The sequence below is a fragment of the Leptodactylus fuscus genome, chromosome 7, assembly GCF_031893055.1.
Source record: "Leptodactylus fuscus isolate aLepFus1 chromosome 7, aLepFus1.hap2, whole genome shotgun sequence".
NCBI lineage: Eukaryota > Metazoa > Chordata > Amphibia > Anura > Leptodactylidae > Leptodactylus > Leptodactylus fuscus.
The window spans coordinates 112,777,689-112,798,928 of NC_134271.1; positions in this window are offsets into that span (position 1 = coordinate 112,777,689).

The following is a 21,240-nucleotide window of genomic DNA, read 5'->3' on the forward strand; positions in this document are numbered from 1 at the left end:
ATATATGGTTTATACCTTATTTTCTATGTGTTACAGACACTTTGGGGCAAATTTATTAAGACTGGCCTATTGTATACCAACCTTTAATAAAAGGCCTGACCGAAGGGACTAGAGATTTCTGAAGAGGCTGCAGCCAGGTAGGAGCAGACATATGTATTATGTATGGCAAACATTTGTAATGCAGCTATCTCACCAGGGAGTGTTCTGGAGTAGGGGGGTTAGTGGCGGCCATATAGGCGCTCATACCCAACTAACACAAGGGTTAGTTGTTTTACAGGAAGCCAGTTTACTTATCAGTATATTTGAGGCATGTGGGAGGAAACCATAATACTCAGAGGAAACCCATACAAACTCCATGCAGATATTGTCCTCAGTTGGATTTGAACCCAAGACCTCAATGTTGCAAGGCTTGCAGTGACTAGATTCCCATTTTAACAAATGTCAGGAAACTGGTGTGAGTTTTAATAAATCAGCCAGGCTGAGGTATACCCGCCCTGATCTCCACTCCTGCACATGGCAGATGAGGGCTTGAGGTGCATGTTTGGTGCAAGAAAGAGCCTTGCATCACCTCAGTATCATACTTCTGGTCCAGAATTCATTGCATAGAGGGAATGATGAATTCTCCCCATGTATAACAGTTTGTATGTTTAGTATAGTTCTTGGAGCTTCTTCAAAAGGGCCGTGGCTTAATATACTACCCTGTGAGTCAGAAATTGTGCCAAAACTTTGAAATTTGAAACAAAATTTCACTCATTGCAACAAATATTTGCACTAAATTTCAATGTAAACTCAGCCAGGCCTGGTTCACATCTGCATCGGTATTCAGTTCGGGGGAGTTCGCATGGGAACCCTCCCGAACGGACTATCAAACATATTGGCAAGCGGTGTGCAGTGAGAGCACACGGACCCCATAGACCATAATGGGGTCCATGTGCTTTCTGCACGATCTCCACACAGAACAATTGGACAGAAAAGTAGTTCACTATCTACTTTCCTGTCCGCATGACCATAATGGGGTCCATGTGCTCTCACTGCACACCGCTTGCCAATGTGTTTGGCAGTCCGTTTGGGAGGGTCCCCATGCAGACTTCCCCAAACTTATTAACGAAGCAGATGTGAACCAGTCCTTAGGCTGGGTTCACATCTGCTCTTGGGGATTCTGGTCCCCATTCTGTTTGAAATGTCTGCAAGCTGGGCTTTTCTCTCCATGTTTTTCAGACGGAAACCCTGCAGACCCCATTATAGTCTATGGGCTTTGCGGGTTTCTATGGGTAACCACTTTTTAAGTGGTGTAAAGTTAAACTAAACAGTCTAAAAGTACACCACACACTTTGGAAAATCTGGTGCAGTTTAAGAATGTCTAGACTAACTTTGCACTGTATAATGTCTACATGCACACAACTTGCAATCTTTTTATGACGATGTTATTGTTTGTATAATAAAAAGTTGTACAATTTTCCCCATATTCTTTCTGTATCAATTCCTCCTGGTTTTCTAGATCTCTGCTTGTTGTTATTCATTCTCTTTATTGCCAGTGGATAATATCAGTTTGTGATCATGTGATAGTCACACAGGTGCACAGCTCAGTAATCAGACACCCGCCTGGTAACGAGCTGTGCACCTGTGTGTCCATCACATGACCATGGACTGTATAAGATAAGATAATCCTTTAATAGTCCCACCACCGGGAAATTCAGTGTGTTGCAGAACCATGGATAAGACAGAAATATATTGTAAGAAAGAACACATACAAGCTCAGAATAGTAGATAGAAATAAGATACTAGGAGTCATAGCAACTAAAAAGAAAAGAAAGACTTCAGGAACATTTATTTCTCTGTGCAGACTGTTATTCGCTTGATGTAGATTATACAGCCTGACCGCGGTTGGGAGGAAGGACCTCTGATAGCTCCTTCTCACACTTGGGGTGAAGCAGTCGATTGCTGACAGTGCTGCACAGTGCTGTCACAGTCTCATACATAATAAAACAGGAACACCCAAGCTTGTGGTACTCCAGGTCTGGAAATAGTGTACGAGTCTGATTGAGCCGCAGGTCCCTCGCTTCCTCCTAAGGCAGGATATACGTCACAGTTGCAAGGACCAAATTGGGAATTCCTCCCAAGACAGATTGTCTGGTTAGGAAAAGGAACTGTGCTCACTCCCGTGTCACAGCAAACATTTCTTTATGATACACAGCAAGGTGTGATCGTTTGTTGCTGTATACCAATAAAGAAACGTTTGTTGTGACACGAGAGTGAGCGCGGTTTCTTTTTCTAACCAGACCATCTGTCTTGGATAGTCTCATACATGGGGTGGGATTTGTTCTCCAGCATGGAGCTCACCACGGACAGTATCCTTCTGTCACCCACCACCTGTACTGGATCCAGGGGGCTCTCCAGGACAGAGCTGGCCCTTCTAATCAGCCTGTCAAGTCTATTTCTGTCCCTGGTTGGTATGCTACTCCCCTAGCAGGCTACTCCGAAGAAAATTGCTGATGCTACTAGAGTTGAAAAAGGCCCTAAGAAATGGCCTCTGGACTACAATGGCCCTGTGCCTTCTAAGCAGATAAAACCTGCTGTGACCCTTTCTGTGCAGCGCCTCCAGGTGATCAGCTCAGTCCAGTTTATTATTGAGGAGCACACCCAGGTACTTATAGGTCTTGACTATCTCCTTGGTCCTTGGTCCACCTCCATCTCCTTGGTCTTCCTAGCATTGATCCTGAGGTGGTTCCGCTGACACCAGTCCAGAAAACCCCGGTATAAGTCTTTGTACTCCCTGTTGTCTCCATCTGTGATGAGGCTACTATTGCAGAGTCATCAGAGTACTTTTGCAAGTAACAGCTAAATGAGCTGCACCTAAAGTTAGCAGTGTACAGTGTGAAGAGGAAAGGGGCAGGAACTGTACCTTGTGGTGCCCCCGTTCTACAAATCACAGTGTCAGACACAGTCCCGGGCTCTCACATACTGAGGTAGGTTTGTGAGGTAGTCTACTAGGATGTCTGTAGCCGTTGAGGTCCGTCGGATGAGGTGTCTTTGGAACTGGTATCACACAAGATGTTTTCCACAGTTCTGGTACCACTCCTGGCTTCAGGCTCATATTGTACATATGTGTAATAACATCACACAGCTGGTTTCTGCACGTTTTAAGAACTCGCGCTTATCCCATATATCACATGACCATGGACTGATTTGTATCCACTAGAAGTATGCAGAATAAGTGGCAGCAAACAGAGATATACAAAAGTATATACAGAAAGTACATTGGGAAATTGTACAGCTTTTTAGTATAAAAACAATAAAATTTGACTCTCAATATTGGTCTGTAAGTGGCCAACCACTTAAAGACGCCTTGCAGACCACCATGTTTGTGCTATCCATTTATTTCACAAATAGCCCACTAACCCACTCATTTCTATGGATTTTTACACATGACTGTGAATTACACGGTCACATGTGCGGGCCGACACATCAGGCACAAGATATCGAACAGGTCCTATTATGCAGCCCATGCTTCTGTGGTTCCTATTCATTTAATGAAAGGGGTCGCGGAAGCATGGCCGGTGCACGAGTGGCACATGGGTGACATCCACGTGTCCCTTGTGCGCCACTCGTGCCTTTAATTCACAGCCGGTAGTACACTTGTGAATACTGCTCCATTCACTTCTGTGAAATACCAGTCTTGATCAGGTAGGGCTACTTGGCATCTTTGGCTGTATCTTCTTTCATGTGACCAAAGGTCGCTTCACTGGTTTAAGTGAATGGAGTCGTATCGCGACTACGACTTCTAATCGCAAAAAGATTGAGCAGTGTTTGTTCTTATGGTGACTAGTAGTCACAGATGTATATAAACCAATTTGTACATTGCATTTCTGTTTGTCACTGGTGTGATAAAGGGACAACTTGTACTTAAGGTTTGGACTTCTGTGTGTTGTGCCTTTGGTTTTGCCTCTTGGGATAGATGTGGTAATATTGTTCATTATGATATATATATTATATATATGGTACATTTGGCATCCAGATCATGAAGGACTGGTGGTTCTTCTTGCCATAGTGTTGTAGCTATTCTACCGTAATCCCATAAGGTGTATGTTCAGTCATATATATTCACTTGAGCTTTATATAACTTCACATGGACCCTATAAGTACATCCCTGCCCTTGTGCTGTTTATCTATCTGGATGACTTACAATGGTGAAGGAGTTAGAGGACGACATTGTCATCTTATTTATAGGATATCCACAGCATTCAAGAATACTTCTGTTTTAGCCAACTGCTTAAATGGGAGATTGTGAAAAGGAGATTTTATGTAGCCCCCTTAAATCCCTCAATATAATTCCTTTCTGTGACTTTCAGTATTCTATAGCTATCCATAGTTGCCTTGATGTGAGTGAGAAAAATTTAAATAAGACCTCATTGGTGAAATTGAGGAGTTTGCTCTTAGTGCCATCTTTTGGAAGGTGCATGTTGTGTATTTCTTACCCAAGGTATACATGGTCTGACAAGTCCTTGTACTTTCGTCTCTCCCCATTGAGAGCCATTACACTTGTACACTTGTTTTTGTGCACTATGTCCGTTTGCCACTAGGTGGCGCATGTATTTTCCTTGAATAGGAGCAGCAGATGCAGTGTATTGGTATGTAAGGCCATTGCACAACAATACTACTAGCCTGTCTTACCTTACAGTGTTTGCAGCTATTTGACACAATGCATTAGCTTTCCAGCACTATGGGATATTGCTGTTAAATGCCCGGGACATCATAGATTTATTTTATAACAATTTATTGCAATATGCTATTTTTCTCTAAGGTTGTTTTTTTCTGTTTTTCTGAGAACTTCTCAGGATTATAGGGAAGGTCAGCACCTCCATGCCTGGTAGTCATAAATGCTTGATGTGGGGAACACACAGCTGTAGAATGAAATACCCTGCAGATTGTAAAGAAGTCTGGCTTCTGTTTCATACACGTCTTGCTGGATGAATAGGGCTTTTCAGCTTGCACTTTCAGTGGGCTGGGAGTAAGCACTGATACCGCCTGTTCCCAGAAATAAATACCTTCAACTCGAAGACAATGTTAGGACTTCTAAAAAAGTATCCATGTAGCATGGGAAAAGCGAGCGGCACACAAGTATGGTGTTTGTGTTGTTATAGCACAGGGACAGGATGAAATCTCATGAGAACCCGGGAGAGCTTTCAGTGAGAAGTGAGTCGCTCCCTCTGTAATGTGATCATCTAACTTGGCTTCTACATTGTGGGTTTCCTCTCAAGGCCGATTTGGCTTCTTCATTTGAATTTTTTGTTTTGTCTGCCATATAGCCACATAAGATATTAAAGGGGTTTCCCATCTTAAAGAAGATCTGTCAGTATACTGTGCTGCTACCCTATTTTAGGGTTACATAATATGGGGACTGCTCCAGACAGCACAAAGGTATTGTGGCATTAGACTGATAGCAGACTGCATAAGTGTGCGACATTCATAGGGGGAGAGCGTTCCTGCCACCACCATCCCCTCCCTGGTGGCAGCTGTGATTGATGGCTGCCGTGTTTCTATGCGAAAGCACCAAGCACTCTCCTCATGAATACAGTGGACTCATCGCTATTAGAGATGAGCGAGTACTGTTCGGATCAGCCGATCCGAACAGCACGCTCGCATAGAAATGAATGGACGTAGCCGGCACGCGGGGGGTTAAGCGGCCGGCCGCCGTCAAAGCAGAAGTACCAGGTGCATCCATTCATTTCTATGGAGCTGATCGGCTGATCCGAACAGTACTCGCTCATCTCTAATTGCTATAAGGGCTATAAGGGTTTTTTTTTTTCTACAACCTTGGTCCATTGCAGGATCTGCAAACAAAATCATGCAGAGGACCTGTCCTCTGTGGTCATAGCCTAAGGCCCGATTCACATATGCGTTCAGGCCATTCTGTTCCCCTATCCGCATGAAATATGTAGAAAAAAAGAAGCTGCACTTTTCTCTCCACATTTTATGTGTGGAAACCACACGGACCCCATTACAGACTATGGGGTCAGCAGGTTTCTTTAGGTAACCGCGTTTTTATGTGGATAGATTTCCTTTTGGGGGTCCCTAAGTGGACTCCCTGAACGGAAAACCGAATGGAGATGTGAACTGGGCTTAAGTGTCCTGTATGATTTCACAGCTGCTATTAGGCAAACCAACCAATGGGGGGAAGTCAGGTGATTCGGCCAATCTTGAGGTGGGTGCAAATCCCACCTGCAAGATATTTGTCGCACATGTGTTGGTTAGTCTACAAGGTATAACAGACAGACACTGCTGACATGGTATTTTGTGAATGTCTGTAAATAGGATTTATGTCACATGTTGTTATCATCTTCCCAAGAGACGCTCACCTCTGACTTAGTGATATTGTCTGGAAGGGAAATTGTTTGCAAGCTGGCATCTGCTGTATCTTACTAGCTCTGTGTAGTGTAGTTAGTCAATAAGTAACCATATTGCAGGTATACTGTTCATATCCACTTCTATTTTTGTGTGCTTCCATCAAAGCCTACCTCATATTATATTACAACTTTTCAGAAATTAATAGTATAGGCGAATGTAAGAAATTCTGTAACATTTCCTTCTCTACTTATTAGGTTGCTCTTCTCATTCTTCCTTTCACTCAGGTTCTTATCATTAGTAACACCCTTATCTTTACCTACACTCATGCACAGAAGTCTATGGAGAAAGAAGTGGGTTAGACCCCTTCTATTGATTTACTGCCTCATTCTGTACAGTGGTAGAGCCTTATCTTATTGGATATGGGTGCCCAAAGGCCTATGTTAATTCCGGAGTATAGCAGAGTTTAGCAGCCTTAGGCTGTATTCACACAGAGTAACGCCAGGCGTTTTTTGTGTGCTTTTTGCACATAGCGCCGTGTTAACGCCGGTCAACGCCACCGCAAAATAGAGCGGCGTTAATGCCGCGTATACGTGGCGTTAACGCGGCGCTATGTGCAAAAAGCACACAAAAAACGCCTGGCGTTACTGTGTGAATACAGCCTTAGTAAGTATGTATAATTTCCCCCTTCCTCTCACCTCTTCATAGACTTCTATGTTAGAAGTAACTCAGCCTAATGAATGGAGAATGAAGCATTTAATAAGATGTATTACTATGTTTCTTATATTCACCTGTACTGTACTGTTCATTTATGGAATGTTGTTTTATAATTAGAAGTAGGCTTTAAATCCATTTTCCAGGCATTGCCAGGGGACTTGCATGTATGTGCGAGCATATTCACTCTTTATTTAACCTTCTTGTAATCTCTTGAGCATACAGATATGTTCCTAGATGTTCTGTGACATCTGATATACGGTAAGTATACATGCTTATACCTGCCATGCCCTTTAGTCCACATCATTGCTTGACCATGACTGATCATGGACTTTTCCCCTGTGCTTCTCACCTTTGACCTGAGCTGGCCTGCACTTCACTGTTTGTTCATGACCCGGATCACACCTGTTCCTATCAATTATCTTTATTCCAAACTAATCAAAAGGACATAATCTGCAATGTCATGCAAACAGCCGCATTTGTAGTGCTGTATAAAAGTTTATTCCAGAATAACTCCTTTCCATGTCTAGTAGTAACAGTATGTGCCTGCTGATGGTTGAGGTCTGTAACTTGGCTTCTCCCGTATATTATACATGCTCCTCCTCCTTTTCAGCTTGGGGTTATAACTTGATATTGGTAATGTTAGTGTTGAATTACGGTTACCTTTCTCCCAGGGAGCAATGCCTGACCTATAAGGTTCCTTACACTTTCTTTGGCACTCTCCACAAGGAAAAACAATCCTTCTGAGACAAGTTAGTGTTGAGACCGATGTAGATTTTTAGGTACTTCTAAATCTAGCTCATTCTTAAATTAAACACACAAAGCAATGAATCTACGTGTCAGGGGTCATGTATGGTCGTGTATACTTAGGGTGTCATAAAGAATGCCCTTCACAAAATTTGATTACCCGTTATTATTACCCGAATCTATTCTTCTTTCTGGGGCTAAAGACGTGGCTCACACATGGACCTTCATAACTGTTTGCATGAGCCATACATCCTGGAAATCTTATTAATTAAAGGATTACAGGGGTATCAAAGACCTCAAGGACTGAAGGGGCTATCCACCTGAAAAGCATCTTCAAATAGCATAAAATAAAATGAATCGGTACTCTCTTCTCCTATCTTCCAGCAGTCCAGTGATGGCTTTCGGATAGTTCTCCTGGTTTCTATTTACATGTGATTGCTGCAGCAGAGGTCACGTATGTACTACTGCCATCATGGTAGGGCTGGGCAATTCACTGCAAAATACCAGCAACTAAAAGTCAGCTCAGTTAATGGAGAACTTCTTTTTTCATATCCATACCATCCTGTCTCACCCTGCCATTGACTAAAGGATATGTCACTAACTGTACATTATCCAATCAGGATTACTGATATGTGAATAACCAAAAACAAAATTCAGTGGCATGCTATATAAATAGGGGGCCGTGGTGTGAAATAATTTTTCATAAATCGCAATTGAGGTAAAATGTTCAATTAATTATCATTTTATGTTAGGTCATAATTGCCTAGCCTTACATCATGGCTGCCATAGCTTAGTCACAGTGTCAGTAGATTGACATGTGACCACTGAGGGAATTGACTGGAGAAATGAAGAGTATTTTATGCTATTTATATATTGTAGCTTTCATTGTAGAGCTTTCTTATTCTTAAGCTCAATTTTGAACACAGGTAGCCCAGGAAGACTAGTGACACGTGTGCTGCTGCTGATTCTCCTCAATCATGATTTCTGGTCACTAGAGGAGAGTAGTGTGGGAATGTGAAATCATGGCACTATCTTAAAGGGACTACAGCTATGGCCACTATTGGGATAGGAACTATGGCTGTGGCCTGGCTGTGAATATGGGATACTGTTAGAGATGAGCGAGTACTATTCGAAACTCCCGTTTTGAATAGCACGCACCCATAGGAATGAATGGATGCAGCCGGCACGCAGGGGGTTAAGCGGCCGGCCACCGGCAAAGTCGTCGTGCTGGCCGCTTCCATTCATTCCTATGGGTGCGTGCTATTCGAAACGGCTGTTTTGAATAGTACTCGCTCATCTCTATCGTAGATACTATGGCTTCTATGTTGGTGCACCAGAGCGCTATGGTTATTTTGGGGAGATACATCTGAGATCGACATAAGGGGAAACTGTTAACACTATTATTATAATAGAAAATAAGTATGAATTCAGTGGCTAGCATTATGGGAAGAGATTTAGAGGCTTTATAGGCACTTGGTCTATTATTATGTGGATACTATGGTTCTGGCTCTTAAAACTCACATCTTATGGTATTTTACATAAACACTACAACTGGTTTGATGTGCGCTCTTTGATTGGTAGGTGTTATATGGGCATTTGAAGATTTCATGAATGAAGTATGGCTAATATACAGTATATTAACTATAGTCATTGGCACACGTAATATTAAGAGAAGATAATCTTTTAATAGGGGAAATTCAATATGTTACAGCACCATGGATAATACAGTAGTAGTACAAGATACTAGGAGTCATATCAAACTAAAAAGAAAAGAAAGACTTCAGATCATTTAGTTCTCTGTGCAGATTGATCTCCGCTTAGCCTGATGTTGATTATACAGCCTGACCTCGGTTGGGAGGAAAGATCTCAGATAGCGCTCCTTCTCAAACTTGAGGTGAAGCAGTCGTTCACTGACAGTACTGCCCAGTGCTATCACGGTCTCATAAACGGGATGGGAGTTGTTCTCCAGCATGGAGGTCACCACAGACAGTATTGCTCATTGGCTAGTGCTACGTGTTAAGACAAAACTACTATCATGTATGCCCCATATTGCGAAACCCATTTAATTGTTTTCCAAGGCATCTTGTTTTATACTATATACTCTCTTCTCATTGAAGAATCTTGTCTTTTACCAAACCATCATAGGCCACTACTGTACAAAACATTGTTAATGGATGTTATTAGAAAATATCCAAAAACATTGGTACCAATAGCACATTTCTAGGACTGTTGGTTACCTGTTATAAACAGGTTATACAAATTACAATTTAGTTCAGGGGTCCTCAAACTATGGCCAGTGGGCCACATGTTGCCCGGCGAGGACATTTTTCCGGTCCGCCACACGTAGTCCACACGCCATCGCACACTAACGGGGAATCCGGTACAGGATTCCCTGTTAGAGAGTGATCACTGATTTCAGTTGTATGTGCAAATGCACATACAGCTGAAAGTAGTCAGTGTAGGCCTGACGCACACGTGATGACGTAATTCTGAAGAAGGACGATGTCCGGCGGCTCTTCATGGGTAAGTATAAGTGTGTGTGTGTGTGTGTGTGTGTGTGGCGCGTACTGAGGAGCATATAATACAGTGTGTGTGTGTGGGGGCGTACTGAGGAGCATATAATACAGTGTGTGTGTGTGGGGGCGTACTGAGGAGCATATAATACAGTGTGTGGGGGGGTGTACTGTGGAGCATATAATAATGTGGGGGGAGCTACTGTGGAGCATTTAATCTTTTTTTTTTTTTTTTTTTTACTATATTTCAGCCCTCCAATGATCTGACGGACAGTGAACTGGCCCCCTGTTTAAAAACTTTGAGGACCCCTGCTTTAGTTGGCTGATATGGGTAATTTTGGCTATCGATAATTTTTAGAATACTGCAAACAGTTGTTTATGATGGCAGAATGTTGTAAAATTATCGGATGTGTTGGACATTTTTGCCCATTGTTTTAAGCAGTAATTTAAAGGGGTTGTCACATGACAAGCATCCTATCTATACTGCTAGTTTGTGTGGATTTAAGACATTTCCTAAATCCATTGCTTTATCAAAACTGCTTTGTTCGGCCGCTATCTTAATTTATTCACTTCATTGTTGATATTGCGTTTCTATGGCCACGGGGCTTATCTGCTCAGTTCCCAATTGATGTAGCTGCCTGCTCTCAGGGGGGGGAGGGAGGGGCTGGGAGCTCTGAGCTGTGTGTGTCTGACAAGCAACGGAGCTCCTCAGATAGGGGAAGGGGAGGTGAGAGCTCCGGGATTAGTGTGCTGTCTATCTTCAGCTTTTCCACTTATCAGCTGGTTTAATTGAATTTGACTGATAAGGGCTGAGATAGGGAGTCCGGTACCTCTGTATGTAATGCAAGCTGACTCAAATCCAGCTCTGCTACATCAGTTTCCACATTAGCTTCATACTGTGGTAATGCATTTACAACCAATCCCTCGTTACTGACTGCAAACATAGCAGATAGCAGAGCAAGTGAAACCCCGCCCACCAATGTGCCGAGAAATCCAGGAAGTGAAGAGAGCACAGAGCCTGCAAGCTGCAGAACAAGAGATATGAGAATACCCCTTTAACTATTGCAGTTCCTTGCAGTGAAGTTTACCTGTTTAGCAATCATTCTAATTCAAAAATAAAATTCTCTTGAATGGTAAGTGAGCCACAGCAACTCAGCATGACCACTACATAGTAGACAGAGCTGTGGACTTCTGGCTCCGCGCACCACACTACTTCTGGTACCATGACTGCTGTTTTGAACTGATTGATGGGTGTCAGAGACCCAGCACCATCATCTGTATGTAAATCCTGGAAAACGCCTTTAAGTCCAAGCTGTCTTTTCAGCTGTATCTCACAAACCATTAGAGGACACTTAACATCGAGAACCTCTGTTGTATAGGATGGATTCATGGCAATAAGGAGATGTATATATCTGTGCTGGGCACTGTTATGAATGCACTATAGCTGTGAGAGGACTGACTTTTACAAAGGACTTACGTCCAGGAAATGCCCCTTCTTGGCTTCACAAACCCTAAATAGCTTGTAGATCTTTCTCTTTCTCTCTCTGTCAGTCTGTTTTTTGAGAACGCATCTGCTATGCAAATAGGTGACTGACCACAGGAGTTGGCACGTGCATTCCTCTTTGGCTGCTCCCATCATGCACACACCACCTATGCCATCTTTTCACAATCTCCCATGGCATAGGCAGAAACCCACAAGATCTCACAGCTGCGAATGACAGACTATTATGCTCTTGGTTTTTGGACTGTGACCTAGGTGGTGCTGGGCAAGATGGCAGCAGCCAGAGAGGAATGCACGTACCAACTCTCGGCAGTCAGTCACTTATTTGCAAAACAAAATAAGTAAAATTTACTTTTTAAGAAAAAATAAAAACAATTTTCATATATTTAGAATTTTTTGTGGGGGGGTTCTGTTGGTCACCTTATAAGACTTGTTTACATGGCCATATTGTTTTTCAGCCTATAGATACATATTATATACATATACATATATGTTGTCAAAATCTTGTGTTTAGCCCAGTGATGTAAAAAAGTAACTGCATTGGAGAAAGATGTCCTTAATTCTCCTGCACACAAGCATATTCTATGATGTGTATATACTATGTGTTGTCCTCACCCTGGCACAATGTGATATGTGGCTACGTATGGAGTTGAGCGCTGCATAATTGGTCCAGGGTATCGCACGGTTTTAGTTTTGAGCATCCATGTTTGCTTTGCTTTTGAAGTGGAAGTCAGTTTAGGACTATAAAAAAAGGAGACGGACAATTAATGTATCAGGAACTGTTTGTTGCAAAGCAGATATGAGAACATTGCTTTTTGATTACATTATGGGCCATATGGTTCTAAGTATGTCATTATTTGTGTGATACATAAACAGCGCTTCATGTCAATGCAGCTTTATTAGTCCTTTATTATAGGGTTATGAGCAAATGAATCACTGTCTTTCTCATTTCACTTCACGTATAACATTTCTTTGCACGGAACCAAGGAAGAGAAATGTTAATAAATAATAGAATGTGATAATCCTGGAAATCCTGGATGCTCAGAACAGAAATGCTGATATTCTGACACCTCAGAAATTCTGCAATGTGGATGACATTTTGGTAACTGTCATAAACACTTTGCTGAAAAAATCTGCAACAGAACTTTGGTGTGAATTTCAAATCTGCAGCATGTAATACTTCTACTGCAGGTTTTCATGGCGGGTTTCACCCTTTGCAAAGAGGAAATCTGCATTTCCTAAATGAAATCCGCCACAACGTTTGGTTCATTTTTCTTTACTGTTGTAGATTTCCAGCAGTAACACTGTATGATTTGCTGTGTCAGCAGTGCTTAATTTGGGAAATTTTTTTAGGGGGAACTCTGGAATAATGCCCCCCCACACACACATACACCCCGAAGACCCTGATCGACCAACGACCCTCCCCCCCCCTGCATTCCTGCACACACTATTATGCCCCATAGTGGCCCCCTGTGCATGTTATTATGCACCATAGTGGCCCCTGTGCATGCTATTATGCACCATAGTGGCCCCTGTGCATGCTATTATGCCCCATAGTGGCCCCTGCACACACTGTTATGCCCCATAGTGGCCCCTGTGCATGCTATTATGCCCCATAGTTGCCATTGCACACAGTATTATGCCCCATAGTGCCCCCTGCACACACTATTATGCCCCATAGTGCCCCCTGCACACACTATTATGCCCCATAGTGGCCCCTGCACACACTATTATGCCCCATAGTGGCCCCAGCGCATACTATTATGCCCCATAGTTGCCATTGCACACAGTATTATGCCCAATTGTGGACCCCAGAATATAATAATTGGAGACCCAGGGGAGGATGCAAACATAAAAATCACTGTTACTTACCTCTCCCTGACTCTAGCGCACTCCCTGCTTATGTTGGCCATTTTCAATGATGTATGGGACATCACGTGAGCAGGGGCTTGTGTTGCAATGCATAAGGACGCAAGCCCCGGCCCATGTGACGTCTGGGACCTCATCAAGTAGGCCTGAAGCCTTCCAGAGCCAGGAGAGGTAAGTAATAGAGTTTTTTTTATGTTCCACATTCCAGTTCAGACACATTTCTTTATACTGGAACACTGAATTTAAGCACTATGTGTCAGACTGTGTGCCCATCACGTCCATGTGCATAAGCCACAACTGCAGTTGAACGGCATGAACAATGTCCCTGCGCCACCCAATTCTACAACACTGTAGTTCACCTGAATCACTCAGAGCTGGAACAGATGATATATGTGGTCTGGGTGTCAGACAGATCACCTGCTGATAAACTATATATAGCATAGTATGTAAATTTGACTTGGGATTGGAAAACCCCTTTAAAAATATGGCTAAAAAAATGCTCCATACACCCTTGTTGATAGGTGCAAAGCATTCAAACGTTGTGAATTTTCTTTATAGTTTTAGCACATTCAAAATCTTCCACCTTCTAGTTGTTTATTTCCCTAAAAACATGCCAATACATTCAAGTAAAGTAGTGAATGTATAATAAGTCTTGTATGCAAGAAGGAAAAGCCATCAGTTTTCAGACTTGTATCTTTTCCAACATGACCTGAAAATACAATTATAAACTGTTACCACGCAGATATTTGTGCGATATTATACATTTTAGAATATTACTTTACTTGTCATATAATTACTTGAATATCAAGCAATGGCGGTTTTTAAAACACATTGAATTCACTGGATCTATTCAGACCATTAGACTGTTTAACAGACCATCAAAATATAGGACATCTCCTAGGCCTTTTTTACTGATCCCTTATAGACTCAAATCCATGAGGGATCCGTGAAAGTCAGTGTCACCAGGGTAAAGCATATTAAACCAGAAACACATATAGGTCAGGCGCAACTGAATGTAACGCCTTTTCCACATGAAAGATTTCTGCATTCGTTGCTGAGATATTCATATATTTCACAATATGCCAACGAGCAGTCTGGAGCACAGAGAGCAACTCCATTGCTCCAAGCTGCTATGCCCCACATTGCTCTAATATACTCTCCTTTCCTCTTCCCTTTCAGTATAGCTCCCTAGGGCCAGGGAGCTGTACTGATATCTGGCCAGGCCGTGTTTTCCAGTGAATTAGTGCAGTGTGGGGTATAGCAGTTTGGAGCAATGAAGCTGCCATTGGTGCTCCAGATTGCTTATTTGCATATTGAGAAATAAGTAAATATCTCAGCAATGGAGACATGCATTTTCATGAGAAAAAAGACACTATATTCACTTGAGCCTGACCTAAGTCTCTTACTGGTATATACATTGTCTTGGTGAATCCCACTAATACATAAACTTTCTATTTAAATGTATTGTTCAAAAAACAAAAAAAAAGGAATTGTCCCTTCTATCAGCTTTAATTTTTTTTCAGATGGAAGAAAAACTGCAGTAAAAAGTATATAAAGTCAATAAATACCTTATTTATTATATTCCATCGATGAATGACAGAATAACGCTTTGTCTTTGTCGTTCAATCACTAGATACCTTTTGTTTCGTTCACAGGGGGCAAGAGGGGGCGGATTTTGGCGCTGAATGCACATCAGAATCTACCCCCTCACAATAGAGGTCTATGTAGACCGTTCGCTCACTTTTTTCTGTGAGCGATATGTTGCCGCTCACAGAAAAAAAAAGCGAGCTGCCCTTTCTTCCGGAGAATTCCGCGGCTGAATCCGCCTCACGGCAGCACCCATTCATTGTGGCCTACTCCGGAGCGGGAGTCAAAATCCTGTATCAAAATCAGGACCAAAATACGACATCCCGTGCCCCGTGTGAACTAGCCCTTACAAGAAGTAATGATGGGGAAACAAAAGATCGTTTAGCTGACTAGGCCTAATAAGGCCCCTCATAGTGAGATGCAGCAAAAATAACGCGGTGGAAAAGCATTGCGTTTTTCATTGCATTTTCGCAGCGTTTTCCTCGGCAGACTTTCTGCCCCTATTATACCTGTACAGAAGATGTCAGTGTTTCCAGAGGTATAATTGACATGCTGCAGATATTTTTTTCTGTAATATATACATGGGATTAGCCAGAATCCCATTCACTATGCAGGTACTGTAAAATGCAGTTTTTTTTTTTGCTACTACATTTCCGCAATGTGGTGCCCAGCCTAATGGGGTGTTTTGATTACTACTAGCAAGTCAAATAAAAATATTAACTTTTACTTCAACTATCTAAATATGGCTTCCACAAATAATAATACAAACAAATATGAGATTAAAAGCGTATGTCAAAGGTGCACAAGATATTATCCATTATGGACACTGTATGTAATAGAGCAATCTGGCGCTAGGTTCACACAAGTGCTGGTGCTTCGTTGTTCAGGTCAATCAAGGGACCTGAACAATGGAGAGGCAGAACACTAAATCAACAGTTACACACAGAGCCCAATGGACCACATTGTTTATAATGGGATCCGTTGGGTGTCTGTTGTTTTTAAACTCAAATCAGAAACTTTTATGCAGGACTTTTTCCTGCTCAGTTTTGGCAGATGCTGCAATGGAGTCTGGGGGGAGGGGCGTCATGTGAATTGTTCGCCTTGCTGCCTAGCTATTCTTAGTTACGCCACTGAAGACGACATAACTCTGGGCCGAAGTAGTAATTCAGTTGTAACTGCTGATTTGTTAGAGGTAAATCCTGGTATTGAGTTCTGCTGACTGCTATACCACATATATATTCTTTACTCTAGTATTACTACTGCTGTTTCCAGTTATAAGTTAGAAATAGGATTAAACGGATTCTATCATTAAAATCACATTTTGTTTCTCAATCACACGTAGGAATAGCCTTAAGGGTGCATGCACACTACGTAACGCCGGGCGTGTATGAGAGCCGTACACGCCGGCATTACGGCAGACTGCCGAACACTTCCCATTCACTTCAATGGGAGCGCTCGTAACAGCGGCGTTTACGAGTGCTCCCATTGAAGTGAATGGGAAGTGTTCGGCAGCCCTGCTGTAACGCCGGCGTGTACGGCTCTCATACACGCCCGGCGTTACGTAGTGTGCATGCACCCTAAGAAAGGCTATTCTTCTCCGTGCCGCCGTTTGGTAGAAATCCCGGTTTTCGTCTGTATGCAAATGAGTTATCTCGCTGCGAGAACTCTCCAGCGCCACCTCCATTTTCTTCAGGAATGGCCTCTCTGCGCGTCTTCTTCTGGAGCTGGGACAAAATTCTACGCATGCGCAGTCAGCTCTGCTGTCAGGATTTTGTTCTGAAAAAGCCCCCCTCGGCTTATACTCGAGTCAAGCAAAAACAATAAAATAATTTTTTTTTTTTTTTTTTTTTTTTGGGGGGGGGGGGGGGGGGTCTATGACCAGCCGCAATAGTAATGTATAGAATCTCCCATAAAATAGTGGAAAAAAAAGCTATAAAAAAAAAATAAAAGTTCTAAATCGCTTCTTTCCCTAGAATACATAAAAAAGTAGAAAATGACTGTGAAACACATACACATTAGTTATCCTGTGTCTGAAAGTGCCTGGTCTACTGAATATAGGGTATCTGCAGTGCTCCTGTTCCCTCAGGAAGGGGTTAATAGGAGCACTGCAGATACCCTATATTCAGCCAGGCTGAATTCCAATTGGGGGGGAAAAAAACCCAGTCCTCAAGCTCAGGGAAGGGGCAGTAAAAAAATCCAGCATGCCAAGAAATAAAATTTAACTTCATATTAGATTAAAAAGTGGGATCCACTATGCATTCTTGAAACGTGTTATTAAGTAAAAGTTAAATTTTATTTTTTGGCATGCTGGATTACATATTTACAAGTTTAGAAATAGCGTAGAAATAGACATCTATTGAGTTGAATTTGACTGTATTACAGTTAAACTAGAACTATGCAGTTATTTGAGTATATGATATCTTTTGGTGTGAAGTGTGTAGTTCAAAGTTCATTGTTCAATAGGTTTTATTTCTTTTACATATGTTTTTTTTTTTTTTATTGTTTATTCCCTTACCTGCAATTTAAAATTATAATATGTAGATGGAAGTAAAAGCAGTTTTAGACAAGTCTAAAAATGTGCCCTTATGCTAATTTAAAACTGACATTAAGGCTAAGGCCCCACGTTGCAGAAATGCAGCTTTTTTTTTCAGATTTTGCTGGTTTTTTTTTTTGTTTTTTTTTTAGCCAAAGCCAGGAGTGGATTGAGAAGGAGGTAGACTTATAAGAACTTCCTATATATATATATCCCATTCCTTTTGTAGATATTCTTGGCTTTGGCTCAAAAAAAGGCAGTAAAATCTGCAACAAAAAATCTGTGTTTCCGCAACTATTGTTGGATAGCTATTTGGCTATTGTTGTGTAGGGATCTCCACTGATCCTGAGAGTTGTTGCGGCACAGGTGTAGAACTATGTTCCATCAGTGTTGTTCCCACTTGCCACTGTGCAAGGAAAATTGTTAAGGGTGCTAAAAAGCAAAGCTACAAACATTCAGTTTTCCGGATCTTTTTGATGCGGATTCTGCGTCAAAATCCGGATCAAAAAACCCTGTGTGAAACCAGCCTAAGGATAGCTTTACACAGCGATTTTGGCTGTGACTCCCGTTGCATGTCCAAATATCACCAGGTCACCTTGTAATTACTTTACTCACATTAGTGAATGGAGTCACGTTGTGACTAGAGATGAGCGAGTACTGTCACCATTGGGACAGCACCCCCTCTGACGGGGGGGGGGCATATCTCCAACCCCGGGGCACATAATGGGAAAGCCAATAGTGCGCTGAATTCAGTGCATTTGTCAGCTTTCTAGCGGTATATAAAACTGCGGGTGCATGAGGACATGGAAGGCCCTCTTGAGTAATTTTTTTGTGCATAAGTCTTAAAACTTTGTGGGGCAGAGTACTGTTTAAGACCGGGGTCCCATGGGACGTAAACGCTGTGATTTGCCTGTGGTGGAAACGCCATGGGAAAAATCGCAGCGTTTTACAGTAAAGGCAAAGTGGATAGGCTTCTAGTGAATCCCATACCCACTTTGCATTAAAAACCGTGGTGCGGACAAGCCACGATTTCCAAAACCGGCGCGGTTTTGGAAATAGCAGCATGTCAATTATACCTATGGAAATGCCAGCATTTTCCTCATAGGTATAATTGTAACAGTAAGTCCACAGAGGAAAACTCTGCAAATTGTCTGTCTAAAGCTCTGCGGGAAGAACTGCAATGCATTGCCTCTGTGGTTTTTCCCGCAGCGCTTTTTTGCTGTAGGACACCCCGTGGGGCCTTAGCCTAAAAGTTAGACAGTGCAAACTTAAACTAGACAGTCTACTATACAGTCAAAACTAGACTTAACTAGACAGTTTGGTTTACACTACCATTGTGCTGTCCAATGTTCAGATCTGAACCAGACTGCTAAAACAGTAGTTACTCACGGACACTGGTGGACTCCATTGACTATAATGGGGTTCATCGGGTGTCCGCTGTTTCAAAACTGAAATCGGCGGGGAGTGAAGTCCTCCACGCAGGAGTTGTCGCTCCGCTGATTCATTTTCTGTGACTGAGACTCCAACGTATATATCAATCCATTGTTAAACTGCGCCATATTTATCAGTGTTTAATATGGTTTAAAGAGGACCTTTCATGGTTTGGGGCAGAGGCAGTTCTATATACTGCTGGAAAGCCGACAGTGCGCTGAATTTAGTGCACTGTCGGCTTTCCCGATCTGTGCCCTGGGTAAAGAGCTATCAGTTCTGGTACTGTAGTGCTTCACAGTCAGAAGAACGTTCCTGACAGTCTATCAGGAACGTCCTTCTTCAAAGCAGCGCCAATAGCGCTATACAGTGTGAGCGGGGAGGAACGCCCCCTCCCTCTGCTCACAGTGCTCGTCCATAGAGGAGTATTATCAGGAGGGGAGGAGGCGTTCCTCCCCGCTCACACAGCACAGCGCGATAGGCACTGCCGTGGAGAAGGACGTACCTGACAGACTGACAGGAACGCCCTTCTGACTGTAAAGAGCTACGGTACCGGGACCGATAGCGCTTTACCTGGGGCACAGATTGGGAAAGCCGACATTGAGCTGAATTCAGCGCATTGTCTGCTTTCCAGCAGTATATAGAACTGCCTGTGCCCTGGACCATGAAAGGTCCTCTTTAATAAATCGGTTACATTATTAGACTATCTAGTCTAATTTTACAACTCCCATTAGTTGGCTTCATTTATACCAGAAAGATGTAAGAAGAAATGGCCTGCCACGCTCCGGTACTACAAAATTACTTCTTTATTTAGTCCATTAAAAACAGATCCACATAGAAGACATCAGAAAAAGATAGAAAAGATACACATGGTGCTGTAAAAATCGCTTACGCGTTTCGGGGTTAAGAAGACCCCCTTAATCATAGCATACAACATATTCAGACTGGACTTCTTTATATAGTCTACTGACCAGTACCCAACTCATTGGGTTTACCTGATTAATCACATTAGTCACAGCTGCAATTGCGTTGTTAGTTTCTGTCTATAATAAAGTTGTGCTGTTCAAAAACATACATGGAGTTCAATAAATACTCGATTTATATCTTAAAAGAACCATAACATTCATGGAGTTTAACAAAGATTTATACCTTAAATCTTTAAATATGTAAAAGATTTGAAAGATTTAAAGAGTAAATACAAACCGAAAGAAGAAGCGGATAAATACTATTCAACATGTAAACAATTGAATATAATTCCGATTAGGAGGAGACTTTTCAGTAACTAAACCGGAGGAAATAACTCCCATATAGATAAAGATAGAAAATGAAGAAGCCAAATCAAAACTACCTTATGGTTTTATGGTCGATCCATTGATACTAAACGATAAGCTGCGTAGTCAGGCCGGATATGTGTATAAATCCATGAATGGATCTGCAGTTCCGCCTCCCGGGTCACGTGGTACAAAAGAACCAATCGGCTGCTGTTAAATCAGTTAACATACTGATATAGCGAACGGAGTAAAACCTTCTGACATAGCGGAGTGATATTATAATAGTAAGTTAATATCTCTATCTATATGGGAATTTGCAAGGAAAGAAAAAGGAGAACACTTAGTATGTACATTAATAAATATATGAAAGATCAGTTCTAATGTTTAATCCTTGTGGGGTCCTGCTGTTAAACTTGTGAATGAACCAAGCTTCCCTCTTGAACAATAGAGCCTTAGAGTCACCGCCCCTTGTAGATGTATTAACTTTCTCTATTCCAGAAAAACGCAGTGTCTGAATACTGCCGCCATGGTATATGGCGAAATGTCTAGAGACTCCAGACATGTTTGTATTATCAACTTTATTACCGTCTCTAATGTGTTCGATAATTCTTGTTTTTACATTACGAGATGTGCATCCAATGTAATCCAATTTGCATTGGATACATTTGACACAATAGACAACATTGGTGGTGTTGCAATTAATATGAGTTTTGATTTTATGTAAAAAATTTCCTG